Source organism: Linepithema humile, chromosome 4 (genome assembly GCF_040581485.1).
Source record: "Linepithema humile isolate Giens D197 chromosome 4, Lhum_UNIL_v1.0, whole genome shotgun sequence".
In the NCBI taxonomy this organism is placed as follows: domain Eukaryota; kingdom Metazoa; phylum Arthropoda; class Insecta; order Hymenoptera; family Formicidae; genus Linepithema; species Linepithema humile.
The window spans coordinates 25,240,088-25,266,435 of record NC_090131.1 but is presented as its reverse complement, the minus strand read 5'-3'; the positions used below and the strand labels follow the sequence as shown (position 1 = coordinate 25,266,435).

The following is a 26,348-nucleotide window of genomic DNA, read 5'->3' as shown; positions in this document are numbered from 1 at the left end:
TTCAAAGGAAAGATACATTCGGAGGATATCTCGACGTGATGTATAAAGAATCCGTGAAGTTTGTTCGCGATAGATTCGAGCGAAGCTTTCGCCTCGATCGAGACGATCGCGTCGTTTTTCACTCGTCTCTCATCAAAGTTATCGCAGCAGATTGTAATTGCCTTAAAATAACTTTCTCGACCGCACGTGCAATTCGCATGAGCCGCTTTACTTGAGCACAAATGGAGGAGCTCGCTTTTGATCTGTCGCGGAGCGCAAGCGACTTGCAAAATCGCCTCATCGGATTACTACAAAAGAGCGCGGCTTAGAGACGTCGGTTCCACGTTAATCAGTTAAGCCGCACGCGAGTAATTGCCGCCGGCAATGAGTTTAATTAAAAAGAGTAACCCTATGTATGTGGCTCAAAGACACTTGTCGTAACGTCAAAGTCGAATTCCAGCAAAGTCGCATCGTCGCTCGCTCGCCCATTATAAACAACAAGCGAGCTCTCGTTTTGCGCTCGGCGCCACTGACCGAAATTACACGCGATTAAATGCACGCCGCTCCGAACAATAGTTTAATTAAAACGAACATTTTCACTCGACGGCGACGGCGATGTAATTAATTTCGCAAATACATCGCCCCGCGCGAAAATGTATTGATGGAAAATCGCATTATACGCAAAATACGTATAATTCGAGACGTGCGTCGTGATGTGTACTTTTGGCCGCGTCGCGCCGCGCCTGTTGTGTTATTAACTGTCGATATTGTTAAAATTTTTTGCGCCAATTAAGAGCCGCATATTTACATGGCGTATTTGCACGCCGGTGGGAGATTATTCGCGTTTGTTAATATTTTTTGGATGAATCTTGCTGGTGATTTGGATGAATCTCGCTGAACGCAATTTTCATTGAATTTTCAATATGCCTTGGATGTGCTAATTTACGAAGCTCTTTCGACAAATAGATTACAGGAAACTGGATGGATTGACGTCCGTAACGAAACCGTGATTAATCGCTCGTACGTTCGCATACGATTAATCGACGTTAGCGACCGATAAAATCGGATAAACTTTCGCGCGACTGTACCTGAAGTTGCATTAAGGTATTAATGGCCACGCGAACTGGTAACATTGTAAACACGATCGATGATGCTATCGCACAATCAGGTGCATATACCAGGTTTTATCTTGTATCCGTGCTTAATTTAGCGCGTCGAGTAAACGTATATGTTTTGCTTCCCAATTTTAATCGTTAAAATCAATTGCAGATTATTTCTGAAAAATTACTCTAATCTGTAATAAACAAATCGCACGCATTTGTATCTCACTGTTGTGTGAAATAATGCCAGTTCAATCTCGCGCTTCGCACTACTTTGTAAAGTGCATTTATTAATCCAATTATTTATATTATTAGAGTTTAGAGTTTTGCCAGTGAGTAATTGCCAAATGATTAATTAATCGTTATTACTTTTTATTTATTTTTGAGTAAATCTTATTCAAATTGTGCTCGTATTAGGATGTCTAGTTGGCGCGTCAGCTAACTGCACCGAGCTGTCAGGCGTTGCCAAACATGAGATCGATTATCACTCTATACGCGCGTTTAACACGTAGCAAGTTTCGGCTTTGATGTTGCACGATGTAATTAATCTAGATAAATTCAATATGTCTACGATCTGCCGTCAATCTGTCGAAAGTTGAACGATTATTAGAGAGGCGCGAAGCTACTTTAAGCCAAAAGGACATTCGACTGCGCGATTTCTAAAAAGCAAGCTGGCGCTATGAAAAAATTTGTTATTTATTGATTAAATTTCTAATATAATTAAGAAATATCAGACGCCGGCCTTTGTCATTCGATATCACAGCGAACAAAGTGACGACCGATACAAAATATCGTGCAAGATTACACGGTCCGCACAGAAGAGACGCGACAAACAACTTCCTAACGACGTTTACAACCCCGACTGGCGCATGTATAATATTGAACTTGCAACTGATACCTCTTGCATCCCCATTTTAAAGCTCCCGCGGCTTGATATTTGACGAGAGGCAGCCGGAGTCTTCGCTCGCGCGGCTCCAATTAGCATTTTGTAAATAAAATATCGGAATTACGTCGCGCCGCGAAGTGATTTGCCCTACATCGGCGGGAAAGGCGACATTCTCTTAGCGGAGTCCTAATTAACGCGTGGATTTTACAATTAGCCGGCGCGACGTTTGCACACGTAAGCGCTGAAACTTGCGAGAGCGACGCTCTTGTCACCCGCGGGCGTTCGCGAGATTCGTCCGAAATTCGTACATCCGTCGCTCGTTCTTTACCGGCCGCTGTCCAATTACAAATTAATGAAATTAGAGCGCGACGCACGTATCTCCATGCGATTAACATGGTGATCGATGACGTCTCGTCCGATCCGTCAAGTCGGCGATATAATTAACAAAAATTGAAGAATCGTCGACCTCCGGCGATACGTTTGCCCGCCGCACAGCAAAGCGTATCCCTAATTAATGCTAGAAGTTGGTCGAACAAGTCGCCTCGGCAAAACGAAGTTTATTAATTAAGCTCGTTTAAAAGGCGAATTTCAGTGTGGCCTCGATCGCTCACCCTCATTCCGCTGTTATTTGATGCTCAGCCAAATTGCGAATTAACCCACCAGCCTTGTAACACGGCCAGCGTTATAATATTTACAATGTGGATATTGACTCGGGTTTTTCAATTGCGCTTGCAACATTTTTCTCTCTTGACTATGCATTGTTGGTTTATTTTTCGAGAGAGAATAAACAAAAAATTGATATGTATTCTTTTTATATATAAAAAGATGATTGTGTTACTGTCACCATTAACAGTATTTTTATTAATGGTTCTTATCGACGATCGTAGCATGTTCAAATTGCTAACTTTGTCTGATATGCTTTATCCGTCAATTTGCCATTTTTGGTACAATATTTTATTCAGGTCATTCCAATTTACCGCTGCTTGAGAACTTTCGTCAAATCCGGATTATTCAAATGCCTCGCCGGTTACGATAGGAAAAACTTTAGATATGGTGACTTCTGCGCTCTTGAGCACGCAACGGAAAACAAGCGCAATTCGTGCTTGTGATCATTCTTTGTGCTTTTTCCGAGAGTCGTGAACTGAGCGAATCATTTCTTCAACGAATCCAATTTGGCACGGTCCGAAGGGGATTTACAGAGATATTTCTCATCGGACAAGGAAGAAACAGGGATATAATGGAACGCGCCACGCCCTAAATTCGTTAATTCTCCGTTCATCGTCGGAGTAGAGTTACTCGTGCCCTTTTTCACTCTCGCATCGCGCCGCTCAATGAAATCTTGATCCCGGGCTCGGATTGAAATTTTTCCCGTTGACGTTTTTAAGGTTTCGCGGTTTTCATATTTCCGTCCATTTACTCTCATCTGACACAATTGCTACTCTATCTCACTCGCTTTTTTTCCTCGGCATTCGCTTAAATAGGGATTATCCCAACCACTTTAAACCTAAGTCAATGTAGTCGATGAGACTCTGTATAAATGGCTGCTGGCCTGTTTGCACGGCGATACAATCGTGTCGGCGATAAAAGGATTAAACCGTGCTTTTACTGCGCTGGAATCTTATTATGACAATGTGAAAAAAGAGAGGAGCGACAACGTGAAAGGTTCAATTGATCGCAAAACTGTGGTGGTTTCGTTAATCATCCGAGAACGAAATGTTTGAATATTCATTATGAAACAGGATGCGGTTAAAATTTAATTTAATGACAGGAAGATAATATATCCCCGGTATTTTCTGCTTTGGAAGATATCTAAAACCAAGATAGTTAAATAGTTCTTGAAACATTCTTGATGCAGAAAAAAATCTTTTTTTTTTGTTGTGCAGGCAGTATAAGCGCTAACGTTCATTGTAAAAAGCTTTTGCCTTCTGCATCAAGCACAACGGTGGGATAGTGTCCGCGACAATGATAAAGGTACGCATTAATTTTCCAGTAGTAGATGCATTACCTACCTCTAAAGAATTGTGCGACCGCAATTTCATGGTTTGTCCAACGCCATAGAATGTGTTATTAAGCGACTTTCTCGCCATTTCTCATTTTCCATAACACAAGCAATATTTAAAAAAAATATTGAAGCGCTCATGCGAACATTTTACAACAAGTTTTGGTATTAATTTTTATTTTTCGTTGATTTTCTTTCAGTTCTTTTTTTTATCGATTAGTTGTATTTGTGCTTTTATAGAAAAATTCAGAATTCTGTTATTTATTTGTGAAATAAATACAAGTATAAATACAATAATAAATATGAATATAAATAAATTATTTATTTGTATAAATACAAATAAATTAAACAAATTGTATAAATACTGTAAAAATAAATACAATTTATATATTATATAAATTTATTTGTATTTATATAAATAAATTTTATTTTATTTACGAAATTGATACTTATTGTATTGCATGTAATTTTAATAACTTTAATGATTTGCTGAAGCACATATTCTGTATGAGAATTATGTCTGTTAAAGCTACAATTACAACTGCACGGAATTGTAGATTCTCAATTGTAATGCGATCGATATAAGAAAACTAGGGCGCAAAATGAATTGTTCGAGAGAAAGACAAGGACCACTTACAAAAGTTGACTTAAAATTCTCGAGAGATTGTTTCGCAGACTGAGATTCGTATAAATACGCAAACATAGTACTTCATATATTTACTTAACATTTTATTCTGAGTTCTCCGAAATTAATGCACTTGTTAGTGAAATATATCAAATCCGGATTATATAGAAACTCGTTTTATAGTTCGGTGAAAATTTTATTAACAAATAAAATTAATTGATTATTTATTTTTATTTATAAGCTCTATTTTTCAATCGAGTGAATTTAGTAACCTCTAAAAAATGTTTACTATTATTTGCATCTGCAAAAGCATTTGTATCGCGTGTGTTGCATATTTATGCAAATTAAAATATTATGAAAATTAAAAGAAACATTTGCAAGCAGTACAAGCAAAAAAAAAACCCTCTTAAAGGTCAACAATCTCTTTACTGATAATCGCGCAAAGACCATGATACACTTTACACGTTACTAAAGGAAGACTATTCACACTGGGCACGGCCGCGGCTTTTCAATTTACAAACGTGCATGCACAAAGTCCATCAGTCTGATACGTTGTTCCGTAATCGTACGAGCACGGTTGTAAATGGTCGTCTCGTTGCTTTTTCTATCTTTGCCAACTTTAGTTCGCAAGTCGAGAAAGGAAGAGAGATTTTTGAAAGTTTTGTATTACTTTTTTTTATAACACAAAAATATATCATTAGTGCTATTAATTTATTTCTTTAAATATTTTCTTTTCATTGAACCTGAAATTAAACGAATATCTCGTCGAAAAGTGTAAACTCTCAATTTTTAGTATCAAAAATTATGAAATTTAAAGAAAAGACACAAAAATGTAAATATATTTTTATGTAAAAGTATTAAGATTAATTATTTTTCTAAATAATACCTTATTTGATTAATAAAAGAGCATTTATAGTTACTTTAATATAATAACAGTTTTCTTTTAAAAATTAATTTGTAAATTTTTTAGTCTTTAAGTGTTTATTAAATATTTTTTAATGTTTTTTGATGTTTTATATTCTGCGAGCTTTTCATGCCTTTATAGTTGAACAAATAATGTACTAAAAATTTAACTCGTTAATTTCCGCGAATACACCCATTATTCTCGCATAGATGAAAAAGAATATTATTCCATATCCTGGTAAGCTTCAAATGGAAGTATTGGACAGAGTAATACAATTTTCTATAGCTTCCGGCTTTACACGGAACCCAACTATAATCTTTGGCAGGATATTAGAAGAAGAAAGACCGCGTCGAATTCGGCACACAGGTGACGGTTTCGTTCGCCTGCCGGCGAAATTGCTTGTTCACCACGACATTCACCCTCGTGTTCGTTTGTATCGTATATGTTAACGGGCGCTTATGAATTCCACTTTGTGGTCGAACGAGATCTCTGGTCGAAATTGCAGGATGAAATTCATGGCCGTTTTCGCGTCAGAATGAACGACCACGGCGATTTTGTTCTCGATTATTTACAGCTCGACTGCGATCGCACCGTGCAGTGACCACGTATACATGTAACCATTGCCTCTGTTGAGGTGTTCCTCTTCGGTCTGCTTCGCATCCCGATACAAAGTAATCCTGTAAATTGCCGAAACTCCGAGGATGTCATGGGCAAAAATACGACGATTGTGTAGCCGGCGACGAGCGAATTTCGAATCAGTTTCGTGCAACGCGGTTTTGGGAGATGCCGTTACCTACATCGTGCCATTAGTGAATTTATGAAAGTTTCTCGTCAAGTTCTCAATTTTACTTTTTTCTCTTTTTATTCGAGTTATGCATTACTGACATACTTTCAACATATTGTTGTAAAAGAAAAAAGTTGCAATATTGAATGGTTAAGAAATCATTATAACTATCTTGATCTTGATCTTCTGCGTAATTATACCGTAAGAGATATATCAGTTAAAAGAAGCATCGCATTAATCACAATAAAAAATTGTTGTCGGCGACACTTCAAAGTTTGACCCTAATCTCGATTCATGACAGCGTTATCTTTTGATGTTCGCAAACATACGACGGTAGATATTTCCCAGACTGAGGAATCGTTCTGTTACACTGTCGAGATAAGGGGATGTACAGTTCATCTTGTGAAATGTACTAATTAACTAAGAGACGCTGGAAGGATCAAACCTTCTGGGACCGCGGCTGGTAATAATGTCGTTAGGATATGATCTTGCTCCTTTATGAGAATCCTTTGGAAAATTAACGACGCTCACCTACACAGCGAAAATATTATCTGGCTGGAGGAAACTTCAGACAACTGCGTACTACTGAATAAACTCGGCCAAGACGGCTCGGCTGTTTACTCGGAGTTTAGGAATATTAAAAGAGATCGTTAGATTGTTGTGTTGCTGTATTTGCATATTGGCGGCTGCGAAAGTTTGTACATTAACATTATCTTATAATGTACACGATAATTACTCAAATATTTGCTCGCGCGTTAGTATAACCTTTTGTATCGTTATTGTAGATTTCCGTAATAACGATAACTGCCTGAATTGCCTTTGAACGATGGCGTAATATAATGCTCGGTGAATTTTATCACGCCTATAACCGGAGTATTATATTAAATCATTAGTTACGCGATACGTACGTGGGTAGTTGATCATTCATTACGTGAAACGATTACAACTCGCGCTTGAATCAGTATTGGTTCGGCTTTACGCTTTGAAGGCTGCTTTACAGTATCGAGTCACTTAATTGCAAATATTTGTTGAATTTCCGATACTAAAGTGATAAAAAAAGCAATGACATTTAGAAGTGATTTATGCTCTTTGAGAGAGAACGCAAGTTCGGAAGAGATGCGGGAAAAACTCACATATTCCAAAGGAGAAAAATGGAGGACAACTTTCGATACATAATACATGGGATTTACCCTTCGGTCGACTTTTGGGAACTGAATTTTACTTTTATTCTACTTCTTACTTTTTTACGCCGTATAAATTGGCACGGTATTAAGAAGAAGCGTTTTGCTCATGAAGAAACATTGGAAGAGATTTTATAAAATAGGATATTGCTATATAAGAATTGATTTCCAGTCACATTTGCTACCTATAAAAATTCGATCGAGACGCGGAGACCAATAAAGACGGACGTATCGGGCGGAGCCCAGAAACGAATCTAAACCGGGCCTCAAGAGTCAGAATCTCATCCCCGGGTTCACGGCAATAAGGGAAAAAAGACGAGAGCTAAAATCGGAATTGAAGAAGATTAAAGTAGCCGAATGTCAAACGAAATATTTTCGTCTTGTCACTCATTGGCCCGAAAATCTCCCTTTATTGCGATATTGACAATTTAAAACCTGCGAGCTTTTACTCTTTTATTTTGATCTACATCTATATATTTGTCATTTCGATAATAATAGCGCAGAAATATAAAAAATATAAATATCAGAAATATAAATTAAATAAAACCTAACTTTTTTACGAGACATTAATATTGCATATGCATCACCGTTAACGTTTAGCGCAATGGATTTACAAGATTGAGAATAATGAAGCAAAATGTTGCAGTTTTTTTCGACGATGTGATAATGAATAAATCTCATGTCAATTAAATCGGCTGATAGCGCGACGTGATTTGCATATAACACGTGGTTTCACGATCGTTTAATTCATTGTAAAAGAAGATATAGCTGGTGATATTTTTTCAACCAATAGTTGAACGATATTTTTTATATGACCCTTTTATGGACTTTCCAATCAGTGAATCACGCGTACACCGCAGTGAGATAATTAAATTATTTGTTTTATCATTCGAAATGTGTGTTATTAACAAATTTTATATTTTATAATTCTTTTATCGATATTTCAAGTTTTCCGGAAAACGTGTGGACATAATGATGCTACAACTACATTGAAATATTTCATTCTTTTAACTTTTAAATTAGTTTGTTAAAATAGCTAATTCAAAAAAATTATTAAGTTTAATAATATTTAATAACTATTAATAATATTAGTATTATTATTTTTATTTGAAACACTAATAAAAATGTTTAACGATAAACACGACACCGTTTTCGATAAGTTTTTGTTATTAGAAATTTCAATGTTTCGTTTATGTTATCTTTTCTTCGCTGAGAACATAGCTTTTAGCTATATGTATAATTCATCATCGGACATGTAACAGACGTGAGAACAATTTGCGCATGAACCATTAATTGAAAATGGATTTTAATTTCCATTGTTTCTTTGTAAGCTTGCGACTAAAGTGTGTAGCAGAACAGTATTGGAGCATATTGAATTAAAAAAAACATGCACGAGGAAACACGCAGTACTGTCGTTACATATTTTACATACGTTCGTGCTCACTTTGTTCACTATATCGCACAGTAATAAATTTTCGATTCATATTGTGCATTTAAAAAACTAAATTAATTACAATCTAAAGCCATCTCAAGGGTTTGTATGGATTCTAGTTTTTATATGTATTTGAAACTCGCAAAAAAACGTTGAAATTTTATGGATTTACGAGATTGAATCAGTGCGAAATCACGAAATCGACCCGCAACGAGCGTCGACTAATGTTAGATTAAACAAAAAAAGTCAAGTTCTACGAATAGAATTTCGCCGCGGAGAATCCAAGTAGAACGAATGGAATTCAATTTGGCAGTACAATAACGTTTACGCCGGGTGCATACAAAGCTCGCGACAATAAAATAATCATAAGACGTACTTTGGCGAAAAGTAATCCCATTTATTTGTGTTTCCTCCACCTCTGGATCGCAAATCTCGCTGAACGCGAACGCCGGTCCCAACGCGTCACAATAAATTTAATTCCGGCGAACTCTGAGATGTAATTTTCACGACTACGCTTATTTATTCTCATCTTTGTGACTCCGAAGCTCGCCCACGAATTATTTTGCAACATCGAAGAATTTATTTGCATGCCACATTAGGCTTAATGAGATACGCGGCTTCCTTTTTGAATTTCAAATTAAACGACGGATTTGATAATCAGTGAGAAATATATATATAAGGTTAGCAACATCACATGGGAAATTGCTAAAACTAATTAGCTGTTATTTTTAAACGCACATAAGAAAGAAAAGAAATAAAAATATCTTCTAACAGAGGACATTTTGCAGCTTTATTTATATATAAACTGAAAACAATTTAAAATATTTTTATTATTAAATAAAAAACAAAATAAACGTTTATAAAAAATCCCGAATTTCATGTCCTCTGTTAGAAGATATTTTACTTTTCTTACTCCTTATGTGCGTTTAAAAATAACAGCTTCATAGTTTCAACAATTTCCCGTGGGATACCCCGTGCAACGTTAAAAAATTATAAAAATAATCTTTCTCGACATTTTCATTAAATTAAAATCGATTTGCAGCTTATAAGAAGCTTGAAAGTTGTTTAAATTTGATACGTTGATGGATCACTATTATTTACGAAACCGCGGAATATATTATTTATTTGAAGTTATTCACACGTCGTGCATTCGTATATGCTCCATCTTGTGTGAAATAAGGCTTACAATTTCCACGATTCGACTTTACAGAAACACCCTCGACAAGAAGCGGGCCAAAGCCAATTCCGTCCGATTTCACGGCTCTTCCGTCACATCCGCTTAGTCTCACCGGAGTGATACAAAACGCCCCTATTTGGTTGAAACATCTTTCTTCCTTTTACTGCGCTTTAAATCGAGTTGCAGAAAAATAAGCGACATGAGTGAAACACTCCACGTGCGTCGAATTCAGATATTTTCTACGATTTTTCAGCGCCATAAATTCTTGCTTGTGAATAATTTTTCTTATTATTTGATTAGATTTTTGTTAAACTGGTTATTGAAAAAAAGCGCAGCTTGAATTTTAGACGTGAATGTTTTCGTTTTTTATAATTTAAGAATGACAGTTTTTATATAAAAGAAATTTTAATATTTAGGAAAAGGTAAAAATTTCATATTATTTAAAATTGTACATTTTTTGGTTATGCGACAAATTCTTGAAAAACAGAGAATACAAGTTTTTTAGACTCTTCGTATTTTACCTATTAATATCCGTTCAAATTGTAACAACTTTAATCGTATGAGTTTGCAGAATAAAATTATTTACTGGTTATTAATATTACAATGTCATGTTGTGGTCGTTAAGCGCAAATATAATATGTTAGTTAATCGCCTGCTAATAAAAGACGCTTATCATTAATACGCAAGAGAAACTTTCCGATTTTCGCAGAATAAAACTTTGTGCGTCGACTTCACAGTTTGGTCTTGAAATTTTATTCTCATTGAATATAAAACTGAGTAAAAAATTGAGTAAAACTGAGGCGCGCGCGCGCGCATAGGCACAGCACCGACGTGTAATACGGACCGACGGATAATTTGAAACCCGATAATCGATGCTTCCACCAGCCCCGCACAAGATATCGTCGACACACATCGACGGCAAGAAAATATTTATACGGAAGTGAGCGTCGTGCTGCGCGCGCGTTATGATCGCATCGCATTTTCGCGTTCGCATAGTCGACATTCCAAATAGAGACGAGGGATCCATTGATGCCTCGCGCGGTTCCACCCGTCCGACCAATTTACCCACCTTCGTCCTATTCTTAACCGCGATGACGCACGTCTCCCCCATCACACAGATCCGTATTTTATTGTTAACCCTTTCGCCGACATCGGGAGCGGCCACGGAATCCCGCGATGCATCTCACTCTGCCGAATTGCCGTACGTGCCTCTCGGTTACCGGTATATATAACCGACTATTTGTCACTGCGATCCTTCCTCTTTACCTCGTATACGTATTTGCAGCGCTTATTGCCGTATCGTACTTATACCCACGATGATATATTTGCACGTCGAAACAATTATATCAGTCAGATTCAGAATCTGTCTGCTACGCGTTTCACCTCTAGTCGGAGAAGGAAATAACTTAGCTAGATTGCGTAATCTCATGGATAAAATAAACTCGAATAACTTGACGCAGCGAATACACGAGAACGATCTTTGTTCATAATCGATGTCTCGTATGTTTCGTTTCGTTTGAAAATTATTTCGTTTCCGATATAATCGCGTTTGATGCAAATAACACGTGAAATTCTTCTCGCGAAATATTTATCGTTTCATTACAGTCGAACGCAAATGTATCGGAATATACAATATATACTAAATCAAATTTTCTAAATTATATCATCGCCAGTTAAAGAGAAGCGTTTAAATGGCAATCGACATTATGTTGACAATATGCAGCATGTTTGCGACAAATTGGCATTTGCAATTAGACTAGTATAAGCGATAATAATGCATAACGGAACGCACACAATTATCATACGATGATCAAATTGGATGTAATCGTGCTGTTATGATCGATTTCACGGAGAAATATTGTTCGATGCGCCCACTAAATTCAGGTTCATTTCACGGCGATTGCGCACGGGATTCGCTGCGTTTCCCTGCAAATTTGTATTAACCATCTCTTAGGGTAGTTTTACAAAGTGAAAACAGTTTTTTTTACAAAGGCAGCAATCGAATTCGATCAATTATAGTGTCGGGATTTCGCGAGCTTTCGCAAGCTTTCGCGAGTCTGCGCTTCGTTACTCCTGTTTTTATACTCGATCAATTAGCCACATTGGGTTAAGCTTGTATCAGATGACGGATTGCATCTCTGATCGAATCGCGAGAATCGAAAATTCCCTTTGACATCGCAATGAAATGCACTCGCTTTCACGTCACACGGAATTCTTGAATACTTTTATGCTATCTGTTACAACCCGTTTTTGTGCACATGTCGTTTTACTCAGAGTTTTAATTCAGCTTTGCAACAGTATAACAACGAAAAGCCGATGTGTCCATGCACTCGAAATATACATTTGTATTATTTTTTTTTTTTTTTGCTACATCGACGATAAGTATACAGTCAGCGATCATTCACTGGTGTGTCAAATACCGAAGTGCGTTGTGGGCGCAGATAGTAATCATTGATCAATATGCAATTACTTATCGCGGTACACCCGCTTGTGGTGCAGTTTTTCCTGTTTTTACAGTACGCTGCGGCTTTGCTGCGCGTCGCTTTTTCCAAAGTGCAGCTGCCCGTATGAATGTTTGATCGGCGCGAATGCGAGAAGTAGAGCGAACTTTCGTAGAAAAATATTCTTTGAGGCAATCTCTTTGTATGTCAGGTATCTAAACTTTGCGGAATTTCGCGATTGTTCAAGCGGAAGCACAGTTAATTACGATGATAATTTAGTACAATAAAATAAATTTTAATAATTTTTTAACGATGCGGTTTTATGAGTGAAAAGCATTTACTGTAAATTATAAAAAACAGTTTCAAGATTCTTCCGTTAAAATTTCTTCCGCTTCTTGATAAAAAAACTTCTGCAATTATCTCATGAGAAATAGTCATTATTTAACGTCAATACCAAAAGATAAACAGCCACAGTTTCAACGATGTTTTGTGTCATTATGTGCAGTTATTTTATTTTGTAACCCCTATCTTCAATATTTTTGTCATAACATTGAAGAAAGATCTTCTTTGACGAGAAAACTTCACCAACACGACTTAATTGCAAGTCCATTATCGTCTTTACTAATACTTTTACTAATTTACGTACTTTTACTAATTTTTTAACTTTTTATCCGCGAATATTGTTCTATATAATAACGTATGCAACGAAATATCTTAAGTTTAGATTAAATTACCGCATTATAATTATTTTTATCTTCTTTTGGGCGCTCCGCTTTACTTTATGAAACATGCAGTTTTGATGCTAGTCTGCGATAAACGCAGGAATATCTTAGAAATATTTCGACAAAAAGATAAAAAATATTTTGTGACGTAAAAATAAATTTATATTTTATTGAATACGACCAGGTTGACAGACTCAATGACAAAAGTATTTGCGGCGAGACTCTGAGCCCCAATTTACTGTCTGTATTATGAAGTTTCGTCGTCACTTTCCGCGATGGATGATGGAAAGTTTCGCACGCCAGGAAAGAAAGGCGAGCGATAATTTCGCGAAGCGCCGGAGCTTTTTACAGCGTGCCGCGTCGCTCTCTTGCGGCACTCATCTTACAATTTTGTTTGAAAGACTGTCGAAAGGAGACATGAATTTCCGTCGAAGCTGAGAAATATCTCGGCACTTTTTACTTGGTATACTTTTTATAGCAAAAGCAAACATGTATAACAAATTTCTACAAGATTATTGCATTATTAAATGTTTTCACGAATGTTATTTTTAAGGATAATTTTTTTATCATTATATGCATATTGAAAAATTGATAAAAAATTGCTACAGACAAAAATTGCTAGAAATACCGTAACAATTGGAAAAATCAGAGAAATGAAAAATAGGAAGTATTGAGGAAAATTAAAGAAAAACAATGCAAAATATTTATAGAATTCCACAACTTTATTGGCATATAAAAATAAGTTTTTTATTAAATTACTAATTATTAAATTACTGATATAATAAATGAAATAAAATACTATTGAACGTATTGAATATTGAGGCGTAAAAACAGAAAATTCAAACGGATTCGAATTTCGAATTTGTCGAAAATCAAGGAAGTCTTGTTCCAAATCCCAAAGCAAGCCGCTATTTGTATTGTATTTTTCAGCAACGTGAAATACGCTCCGGGTACAAAAGGATACATCGCACGAGATCTGAATTTCATGAATTCGTGTCGAAAGTTTTCTAATTCCCGCAATTCTAATTTCTAACTGCGCTGGTGCGTATGCGACGAGTTGTCACATACGACGATTTCGCGGAGATACATTTACCTAGGTTGCGACGCGACCGTTAATAATAAATGGATTACTACGTTACATGCATTACGCACGAGGCAAATCGAATTCGTGGACTCGTGCGACAAATTGCCTCGCCAAACTCACTTTTGTTCGTAAAAACGCGCTTCCATGCGGAAATTACTACGCGTTTCCGTTCGGAACTCGTGCAGTCGCAGTTGGCACGCGACTCTCTCGCGAGTCGCGCTTTGGTCTCTATAACACCACTCGTGTGGTAGAAAAACGACGTACATGTTCTACGTGACTTGGACTTCACGCTTGCAAACCAATAAAAAGCATTATTGGACGTATAGTTGGCGACCGCGCGACGCTAATGACAGTCGATTGAAACCTCCGTGAAAATTGCGCAGCTCGTGAATGTCTTTTTGCGAGAAGGCAGAGTGACGATACAACAGCGGGGTTTTAATTAAAAAAGAAAAGTCAGATAAAATTCCACCGCGGTCGCGCGGTTGGCATTTATGGCGTTGGTATTTCACGGTATTTTGATACAGAAGAAATTAGAAAAGATCTCGTCTTCCTATATAAAGCTCATTAAATGTGAAGTACATAACACATTTTATTTGTTTTAAAATAATAAAACATTTACATTGAAAAAGTAGAATAAACTTGTAGAGAATCACTCGTTGTAGATGTTTGTGGAGATTAAAATCGAAATGGTTTAAACATTTGAAGGATGATAAGATTTAAATATATTTTTTACGAACACGCAAATGTGAGGCACAAAAGACGTTAAACAGAACTGCGTAAAGAACGTTGGATTGCTCTCGTGTATTTATGCCGATGTGCCGTTCACGATAAAACGTCACTCTCTGTCAATTCGAGAGCCCGCATATTTTTGCTTGAATGTACTCCAGCTAACTCGATGTTCGTCGGTTCAACTCATTCATTTAGTATCGACGTTTTTATCCTCTCGTTAATGTCTGTTAGTTCCATTACACATTCATCAGGAATTCAAAGGCACTCTATTCAGAATTCGAGCAATGTGACATGCGATTGGCTTGACTGCATAAAATCGTATTAAATGATTTCAAGTGAATTCCAAAGTTTCTTAAATTCCAAACACAGACATAATATAAGTCAAATAAAATAAAAATAGTATCTTACATTAATTTTTCTTGAAAATAGACCGCTCGGATTGCGTTCTAAGATTTCGACGATCTCAACACAATTGAAACTCGACAGCAGAACGGGGTCGGTCTTCCGCAAGCGAATTCGATATAAGGAACACTATCCGGCGCGAGCGTTTTATTGACATTTGAAATTCCATTATTAGGGAAGCAAGCCCCTCACTGGTCACGATTGGAAATGGAACTGGGTCCGTGAGTACCCTCCAAGCGACAACTTCACACGCGCGAACTACCACCGCTATATCAACAATCCGCCGATGCGACGATGGCAAAAGCAAACATGAATAAAGATAAGTGCTGCTGATTGGCTAACCGTGTGAAGCGTGGTCACAGCACCGGACGAAATGCGCGATATTGGCGTAATCTTCGATAACCGGCTCTGTTATGCGATATGGAATCGGTAAGATCCGATATTCGATTCGCGCGATTGCTGATTGCTGTTTCGGCATTGTCGGTATTCAAATTGTTGTATTAAAATGGAATATAATTTTAGAGAGAGATTAAAATCACATATTGAAAATTAAATTAAAATCAAGGGGTATTAAAAAGAATTCATTTCCAGAATATATAAATGTTGAAATAGACTTGCAGGAGGTGGAATGTTAATGTTGAATATAAGGTAGTAATTTTTTTCTCACTGATTAAATTTACATGGTTTGATAAACGTGGAGCAACGAAAATATGAATAATAATAAACGCGTATAAATTTATCAGTTATAACGAGCGACGTTGTAATAGCATCCCCAACATGGTGTACAATATCGGTGCCGTAATAAAGAAGGATTACGATATCGCACGAACGTTTTTTAGAGAACGTTTAAAAAACGTCTTTTATCGCTCCGCCTGCGGCGAAAAAAGGGGTATGTAAGGGTTAAAGAATAGAGATATTCTCTCATTTTCGAGCCTCCGGCATCTTTTTAATTTAACTTTCCATTATTCGCCGCGGGAAACACCTGGCATTGTTCGCGTATTTTATCGCTCGTGGCGAGCTCGTGAAAAGTTGACGAGACGAGCAACGCGATTATTTAGCGACCATCCCTAGGCCGCATGCAGGACACCGACTCTGATGAAGAAGCCGACCTGTGTGCGCGCATGCGAAAAATTAATTTGTATAACGAAGAAAAAGGATAATTGCACCGCCGCCAGTGAAAAAAGAAGCTCGCCCGAAACTCGTGCGAAATAGCTAAGGCTACGGTGGCAACTTAATTTAAATTATATCCAGCATTTAATTATGATGCAGCTTAGCTAGACGCGTGTCTGACTATCTTCTCTTGTATATTAGCTTTTACGCTGTGTATTTAAAAAAGTTAAGTCACCGAAAGAAGGAGATAAAAAATAATAGATCAACGTTAGCCGCTTTTTAACAGTTCACGTAATAAATCGTGCGAATTCGTGCCATTTTAGCGCCTCGTGAATTTGAATGAGTCGTCCAATGATCTGGCATGTTAGAAATACCGGCTATTCATCCGCTAAGAGAACATTCAGGTTTCCAAGGATTGCCCTCGTTTTCGATCTGCGATCCATGAGACTGTATTAACGCGCAAAAGTGATTACTCATTCGTTCTTCTCACAAAGCTCACGCGATTCCCAATGTTGAATAAATGGGATTGCAATAATGGAAAGCTGAGCTCCTTTACCCTCGCATTATCAAGGTTACACTATGCGCTCGTACGCCTTAGTGAAATGGCGATCTATGAAATGTAGAATTGAGTTCCGTTTTTTTATCTTCAATATTTTTTAAAAAAATATTGCCATTACAAAATAAATTACTTGAGCATTAAAGCTTGAAAGCTTCTTTTTTATTAACTCTTTTATGTTTAATGTACTTTTCTCAGTCAAGCGACGTCTCTTGGCAATCTGATAATCTTAAAAGCGGATCTCACAAGCTATTATAATAAAATAAAGTTGCATTGAATATACCGCGGCGCGCTGCACGGCGCCGCCTGTTTCGTGTACATCTCTCTGATTGAAGTCCGTCTATATCGGCGGCTAATACCAATAGCAATTTCACGACGTCGCGCGCACGCGGACACGGTTGTACAAGGTGCGGCGCGAAATCTCCGTCGGATTTTCCCGGAGTGACAATGCCGACGCATTAAATTGTCCGGGGGATTTACGGATTTATGCGCGCGTGGCTGTTATCGCCGACGTTATTCGTGATGGTGCTCGGGCAACGGGCGATTAATCGCGTCCGTGACAATTTATGCAAATTCATCGCGACACCTATTTTCTCACGGCCGGGCTTTGCAAAGAGATCTTGACAATCCCGCGCAAGAACAAGTTTAACGACTTGCGACGGTGTCGAGAGCCTCCTCCGTTGCGACGTAACGAAGGACCGCTTCGACGTTTAGAACTGTATTTGTTCATCGTTATCAGACAAATAATCGCAGCCTCGCGAATCCGTAATTGTTGTGTGTTTATTTTTTGAAATAGTTTTTTTTTTGTTTATTTCTATTTCTACAATAATAATAAATAATTCTAAAGAATTTATAATATTTCCATTTAATGTTTGAAGGAAATAATTGATTTGACCAATTGGTGATTAATGAATGTTAGAGTCGAAATTATTGATGTATAATATTTAATATATCTGACATATCGCCGATCTCCACTTTAATGTTGACATAATTAATCATCCAGATTTATTCGCAACGTTAACGCGAACACGAACGCGATGTTTCGGTCTCGACCTTTTAATTCTTCATCGCTTAATGAATTGCTCGTTCCAAAATGTCATCCTCGTTCAGGCATAATAAAAGATCTAGGAAAGCTCTTTTGTATCAGACTAATTTAATTACGAGGAGTGTTCGGCTTAATTAAGGGAAAATGAAAACTTTTTTTTTATTTTTAAAATTAAATAGTCTCGAGGTGGACTTCGCCTTTGCTGCGCAGTTGATCAAACACAGGCAGGAATTATAGATGAAGTTGTAACTATCCAGATCTTATTTTATTCAAGAAACAATTTCACGCGCGAGAACTCAACGTCTTAAATTGCACCGGAATTTAATGGTCTCGCGGTGTCTTGGATCGATCAACTTTTCCCTTGTGATTTTTTCACAGTATTATTATTAAACGACATTTTGCATTCTGATTTATTGCTCCAACAAGTATTATAAGAGAATGTTGCATTAATAAAAAAAGCTAGCAGATCTTTACGTCCAAAAAATTAAAATACATTTTATGTTTGAATGGTAAACATGACTGTTTCGCGTTTTCAGGTTTTACGAACGTTTATTTTACATTTCGAAATTTCTTTGTTATAATAGCACTTGTATCGTTTTATTGGCTTATGTGATTATTATTGTGTGACCTCGGCTTTTAATGAAGATTTTAATGGAAAATTTGCGTTACATATTATAATGTATACGTGTTATGTTCCACAACATATATGATATCAGAAATTTTAAAATTCAGTTTTATTAACTCTATTTCCACTTTTCAATGTACATGCGTAAACATGATTAATTTTCAGCCCGGAAATTTTCGTAAACAGATTTTCGATAAAAGCGAAAGTCGACCGCAAAAATTAGTTATTAAAAGCCTCGTTTGTTCTCATCCTCGCAAATTAAATGCGGATTTCGAAACGCAAATCCACTGCATCGCACGCTTACAATACAACCCTTGTTTATAAAATCGAATCATACACATGTAACAGCTGGCGGCAAGCGTACCTTCGAGCGATTCAAATCCCTGCAAATTGTCGGGCGAATATAATTGTCTTTCGTCCTTTCGGAATCGGCGATTCACGGAAGATGAATGCACACATTCCGCAGCGTGACGACGCGCCATTGCTCGCACGCGTCGCGCCGTTTACGTCGTCAACGCACACAATATTTCAGCAAATCCGTCGGATGTGCGCGCCGCGACGAATTTCCGGTAATCACGACGAATATACGCGCGCGTAGACTCGCACGACTGCACCGTAACATCCCGCGGATATGCTGATTTTCGAACTACCACGCTATAATCGTAACATGAATGAAAATTTCAGCTAACGATGCATCGAGAATGCTAGTTGATAAAACGCGCAGCTGGTGTCGCTCATGTTTGCGGTAACGTTGGCTCGTTTTGTACGAAACGACCGTATTTGAAAGTTTCAGTTTTGTGGAACTTTCGCGTAAAGTCTTCGAGTAATCGGCTATTTTGCATCACATTAAAGTGACATGTTTATTTTTTTTAGAAAACTCTTTGTCAGAGTGTTTGCGAAACGTTGCGAACTTTCGAGTCAACAGCATCACGAACATTTGTATTTGATTATGAAGACATACGTTTATGATGACATCACTAAATTTTACTGAATTATTTCACTAATCTATCTTGCTTAAACACGCAAAATCCTGATTTCAACTAATTGCTTTCGGACGATCGAATAAATCAAATTTCGTAAACCATAATAGTCAGTAATTACATCTTTAATAATTTAATTATCCGATAACATTTAAAGAGACTAATTATTTCTCTCTCATGATAACTGTTCCATCAGACTAATAATCTTCATTAATTAACGATAAATATCTTGCATAATAAATTTCATATATAATTACACTAATTTTACGCATGTTTGTCTCTTGCATTAACAGTCGTACAATTACACATTTATCATTATCTGTGAAACTGATACTCTAAAATGCGAATTTTTATAAAATTTATGCGGGTTTTCCACAATTTGTTCATACATAATTTTTTTGCTCATTTTGCAGAGAAAGCTAATAGCACAAATAGAAAAATGGATAACATTTTGCCATCAGTACATCTAAATGCATTTTTTGTTTGTGCATAATTTTTTTCTGCAAGCAAGGACCAAAAAAATATGGTCAAATTATGGATAATCCAGATGTCGTAAGTTTTATAAAAATTCGCATTTTGCAGTGCCAGTTTCACAGACCTTATCATTATACATTATTTATTGCTTTGAGTATATTTATTAGAGTGTGACAATATAATAAAAATGGTAATTATTAGCAAAATAAAATAATAATTACATTTTATTAAAAGCAGAACAAAATTTAATAATAAAACTGGATATATTGTAATCAGTTTTATGTAAAATTAAAAATAACCGTATTCGAAATGCATGAATATATTTTAAAACAATTTACTACAGTTTTATTTTGTTAGATAAGTTTGATATTTGAATCTTATTATTGCAATCAAAATATTTATAAGAAAAAATATTTTCTTTATCAGATAATTGCATTTTGATCTCTTGCATAAAAAGTCAACTGATAAACGGTTATAGCATTTATTAGGTCTAAGATACAACAAATTGCTTTACGCATTCCCTGTAGAGTTTCATCTTTTTATGAATAGCCCTTTGCGACTTTTTACGTTGCGCATGAAATTCTATCCTTATGCGAGCCACGCAGGTCCCGAAGGACTAGTAATAAGCAACCAAGGTTGTACAACAATGATAGTCCGCAATAAGCTAAACTACCATGGGAAGGAAATATTTCCACCTGGTATTGTTGAGACGATTTAATGGCGAGAATTCGCTTCAGTAAGCATCGGAAAATTAAAAATTTATTATATTTTGTTGATTTTTTCCTACATAATTTAAACGCACATAAAGGCAAGAAACAAACTGATATTTTTATAAGATAATTCAGAGATTTATTTTTTTATATGGTTTATAACGTGTCTGTACATCAAAACATTTTGAAATATATTTCTTGTTTTTACTTTTAAACTTCGATGAAGCTTCGATAATGCGAAAGTTTTTTTGAACATAAGTTAATTAGAGTGTAATTTATGTATTATTTGTTTAAATATCACAGCTAAATTTATCTTGTCGGTGTGCGCGTATTTATATTTTATTTCAATGTTTGAATATATTTTTTCAACCATCTCTCTTTTTCATAAAATATTTATTATCTATTTAAAATATCTGTTTTATCCAGTCTTGCATGAGAAATGGGATCGCTCGGTGCAGGTCGCGGAATGAAATAAAAATTTAGAGAGTTTTTATTAATAATCTACGAAATATTAATATTTTAATTAAAGTCAGAGTTTTGTATTTTATAAATGAAACGATATTCACGTCATAATTTTTATTAGTGAAAATGTATTTATTTGCACAAAAAAAACGTATACCATTATATTTCACGTCCATGCGATTTCAGCAAATGCCGCTTGAAACGGACTTAAATGTTGCGCGCGAGAATTGCCGTTGAATAGATTGATTAAGAAATCTCAGCTTTGGAAGATGTTGCTCCTTAATGAAGAGATTAAGTAAATTTATCAACGTGATTTTCTTAAGCATCTTAAAAATTGCGTAAAGTGTGAAAGAAAAATCCTTTTCGAAATATAAATGCACACAATTTTCTCAAGCATGCAAATTGCTTGCTCGTAAAATGTGTTCTCTCAAAATAATTACGAAAAATTAGATTATGTTTTTTAGATTGCAATATTTATTCTCATAGAAAGACCATAAAATTGTGGTCACTAAATAATTAATCTCGGAATAATTACAGCGCGTAAATGTCTTTATATCCCATTATCGTAAAATGTAACGCGTCGTTATGACGAAAGAAATTTAATGCAGCCGAGCATGTCGGTAAATCCATAGTCTCCCTGTTCCACAAACTAGCTTAACGCGCCGTGACGTAATATATTATATCGGTACACACTTATCACGCACCTTAAAAGGTCGTGAAGGGCACTTTGCTCCCCCTTTGCTCCCCCTTTGACACCGCACCGCCGGCAAAATACATTAATTATTACTAGCCTGATAATTATTCTACGCAGAGATCCTTCTTGCTTGCAATATAATTATACCTGCGTTTACATGAACATCGGCGTATAGTGTTGGATTACGATGGATTATGCAATATCGCAATCTTCTCTGCATAGATAACAACATAATCTGTAAATAATGCAATTTTGCAGAAGCAACAATGAATTTCCATTCTGGTTAATAAAAATATATTAATTATTCTTTGAGGATTAAATTAATTAAGCATTTCATTTAAATATATATTAGATCGTATTATTCAATTCTTCGCGCATAATAAATCGCTTATACATCTTAAAATGCTTTTGGAAGTTTTCTATTAGCTTTAGAGATTTTAATTAATTTGCAGCCGCGACTTGATAATCAACCGTTATTCTTTCACGTCTTAGAATGGACATTAAAAAGTTCAGGAAGTTTCAGAAAATATCGCAAACATCGCCAAATCTTAGGAACAGATCTCGCAAATTTATTTAACAATTCCTTGAGAACCAATATCTATGATCGAGATTAGAAAGCTATTTTTTCGCCATTTATAGAATATCTGCTCTATATTCGCTTCAATTTCCAATGGGAAAAATCTTTTCACATCTGCGACCGTGAACCATGTGTCTTGAGTTTCCCTCTTCTCTTCTGCGTTTCCATTCTCACCACTTCCTATCTCAACTCACTATCGAATTCTATTCTTTTTTGTTTTCCCTTTCTTCTTCTCATGGGCTTTCGAGCTATCTCGAGCGATGTGCCGTTATCGACCCTTCTCTTCCGACGTAATCGATTCGAGCAGGAACAGGCATTTGACTAAAGCACGAGTTAAAACTGATATTGCTAACCATCGCGATTTCTATCGCTTCCGACGTTTGATAGATATCGGTTACAGCGAAGAGAACACTGAACGTCTCGCGGAATGTTGTTCAGCGATATATTATCTTACAGTTAAATCTCCAATGAAAGAGCAAGTGATAAGTTCCATGAATAATAATAAGAAATAACCTTCAGAGATAATTACATTCATATTATTTGTATTAATTACCGAGTTGTTTTGGTATTAATAAATTAAAAGATTAAGTAATAATGTTATTAATAATTACACATAACTTATTTTAATTTAGTGTGCAACGGAAGTCAGAGATATATATTGTGAAAATATAAAAATATATTTTCTTATTTTTTAACACGCGATGTAATCATGTTTTCAGAGGCGCGTTCGCCCGCGGCTCAAAAATTCCACGTCAGGAAACCATCTCGGAAATCCGGTCCGCGTGATGTGGGAACGATCTTTTTACAATAGTCATTATACTGTCCATAAACTACTGGCCGGCAATTTGCGAGACTATTTGTCATACGTGGCATCGATTGTGCATGCACGTGCGACGCGGTGCTGTTTTGTTCACGCACAAAGTTGCTCCCGGAATGTACACAGCGGAATTGCGTTTCATTCTGCATAATAAACGTAAACTGAAATGGAATCATCGTAATCCGAAGACAAATGGCAGCGCGATGATTTCGTCGATGCCGATCGTGTCGTATCGTTTCGTTTTGTCACCTATTTCGGCCCGTTTTCGCTGTTGTAATCGCGTAAACGCAGTGAAATACACACGCGCGTATTCAAATATCTCCGACTTCATACTTTTCCTCATCCACGATCTTCTCGACGAACTACAAAGGATTCTTTTATTCAATCTTGTTCTCAAGTCCTCATTTCGTTCTTCATTTTGCATATTTTTCCAGATACTCATGACTGAAAAGATTTTGTCGTATTTCGCGTCGAAAGAAAATATCCATAATATATGGAGATTGTTTAGCCGAAAGGTAAATCTTTTAACTAAATTTACTTAGAAAACTCCGGCCGGAAACTCTCATACGACGAGGGTGGATGTATTGAGATGTCCGATATTTCATTTCCTTTCTTCCTCGGGAGAGGATAAGACTTAAGCCGGAGCTTCGAGACGGAATGGTTCCTTTTTTTTTTATAAATAAACTGATCTCGAATGACACCTTTTTTTCTCTATCTATCTATCTCGGCACAGATAGAGTTACATTATTGACGTCCGTGGCAAAGCCTGCTTAAATCCTGTATTCCCTTTAATTGAAACGCATTCACGACGGTTTCCAAGTTTATTGAATAATATCGATTAGCATCGGTTGAATTAATATTTTGTATGCATCAGATTTATATTTCGAAATTGATGGAATTTCGTCTTTGCGGTGAAATAGATTTTAAGCTTATGTTTTATATTAAAAAGCATATCATATGTTCTCTCTTTAAAAACTCGTCAGTTTCTATCTGAAGATTACAGGCAGCAAAGATGAATTAATACATAATTATTTGCTTATTCTCACAGAGAGAACATATCTTTTTTTAAATATATTTGTAAATTTTTCTTTTCAATTTAAATATATTATTTTAAATATATTCGTAAATTTTTCTTTTTAATTTAAATATATTATTCACACATTGAGAGACAAAAGTGAGAAATGTCAGTTGTTTATTTGTTCATTGCTCCGTAGCTTGTTACGAGAAGCGGAGAGCATCGTTATTCTTTTTGTCTCCTCCTCAAAATAATTAGAACCGGCAGTCGCGATCATCTTTGTGCGAAAATAGCGCAATTATGGGCAGCTAATAAGTTTCTCTGTTTTATGAATATACAGCAATGCGGGCATGTTTAGTGCAATACGACCCGCCTCGCGTGGAACTTTGAAAGAAGCCCGTCGCGCGTAGAGAATTGATGTAATTACAGCACAATGGATGCCGTATAATATTGTGCGCAAGAGCATTACGCGCTTCGTTGTCGTGGAATCGCAGAAGTACCTTCGTAAATTCAGTCTAGTGCGCTCGACGTCGAGCCCCGGCACTCGTAAAAAGCCATAGACACCGCTTGAAAGGGATTTGCGACGTAGTGATGCACAATGTCTTAAATCTAGTGACGCGTCTGTATAGAATATTAATCGACCGTGCTGCTAATTAATCAGACGAAAACATTTCGCTGTGCTCTAGCAGATATTACATAATTTACAATGCTACGTACGAGTTTAGAGAAATAAATTATGTACGTGTAACAAAACGTTCACTAATTATGCAGTGTGTTAATATATTAAGCTGTAATTTCCATTCGTGACATGACTAGAATTAATTATTAATGAATGCGTATTTACTAATGTTTAATAGATAATAATGCTGGATTTAGCATTTAATTATTCTCCCGCGCGTGTTGCAGACGTGCGTTTTAACATTTACCGTGCAATACAGATATCCGTTGGAGCTTTACACTTCGGAACAATAGAATTATTTTGAATAATAAGAGAGTATTGATTGTGAAAATTAATGTATTGTAAAAATTAATTAAATTTTATCATTATAATAAATAACCCATTCTCTCACGTTACGCGAAGAAGCGTAACTCGGTTATTCGTCTTTCCAATTCGAACGCAATCTCAGAAAAAATTGAACCACGGATGCAAATTAGGTTATCAACAGCAGGAATTATAATGCAACTCATCTGTCCTGATAGATGAAATTGTTGTTAAACGTAACAGTGGCCATATTCAAGCTGCGTGATGTGGAAACATGAGCCACATTCGCCTGTCATAGAAATTAACATCGTCATGATGAACCGCTAACGTGCATTAATCACGCCTCAATGTTTCCGAGTCGGTGATCTACGTTTATGGAGAAATCTATGCGTATCTTCGTGCAACCGGTTGTACCGCTGCTCTAGATTACGATTTACGAGAATGGAACACAATAACGCGCAGAGCGAAAATCACGAAGGGAATGTGGTGTTCGCGATGCGGACGTGAATGGTCAGTGAACAATAGCACTTGCTGTGTGCATGCATGAGAAACTCGCGCGAATGTTTCGATTACTTTATCCATGTTGCCTAATGAAAAGATATTAGATATATCTTTTTACAAAACTTGCTTTGATACAAACGATTACATCTCATTTATGCAGCAAAACGACTTTGAAATGAATATTTTTATAAATAATCAAAAATTTGTGATAGGATTATATTTCTATTTTATATATGATATTGCATATTGTATATAAAACATATTTTTATTGTTCAGAATTAATTCTATTTAAAATTTCAAAGCTACTTTTTTTTCATTTACTTTACAACTATTAATCTTTGGAATAATTTCTGTC

General features: G+C 36.2%; 1 protein-coding gene and 2 long non-coding RNA genes across 9 annotated transcripts in view; 1 reads left to right on the top strand and 2 right to left on the bottom strand.

Moving 5' to 3' along the window:
• Dop1R1 (Dopamine 1-like receptor 1) overlaps positions 1-26,348 on the top strand; it is a 129,311-nt gene that overhangs the window by 67,634 nt on the left and 35,329 nt on the right. The gene's annotated exons all lie outside the window — the stretch shown is intronic.
• LOC136999762 (uncharacterized) overlaps positions 1-26,348 on the bottom strand; it is a 60,094-nt gene that overhangs the window by 31,394 nt on the left and 2,352 nt on the right. The window lies entirely within an intron of this gene.
• LOC136999765 (uncharacterized) lies at positions 15,178-15,716 on the bottom strand. The gene is made up of 2 exons (XR_010890083.1): positions 15,452-15,716; positions 15,178-15,349 (listed from the first exon to the last, which is right to left on the bottom strand). It is a non-coding gene; the product is annotated as an uncharacterized lncRNA (long non-coding RNA).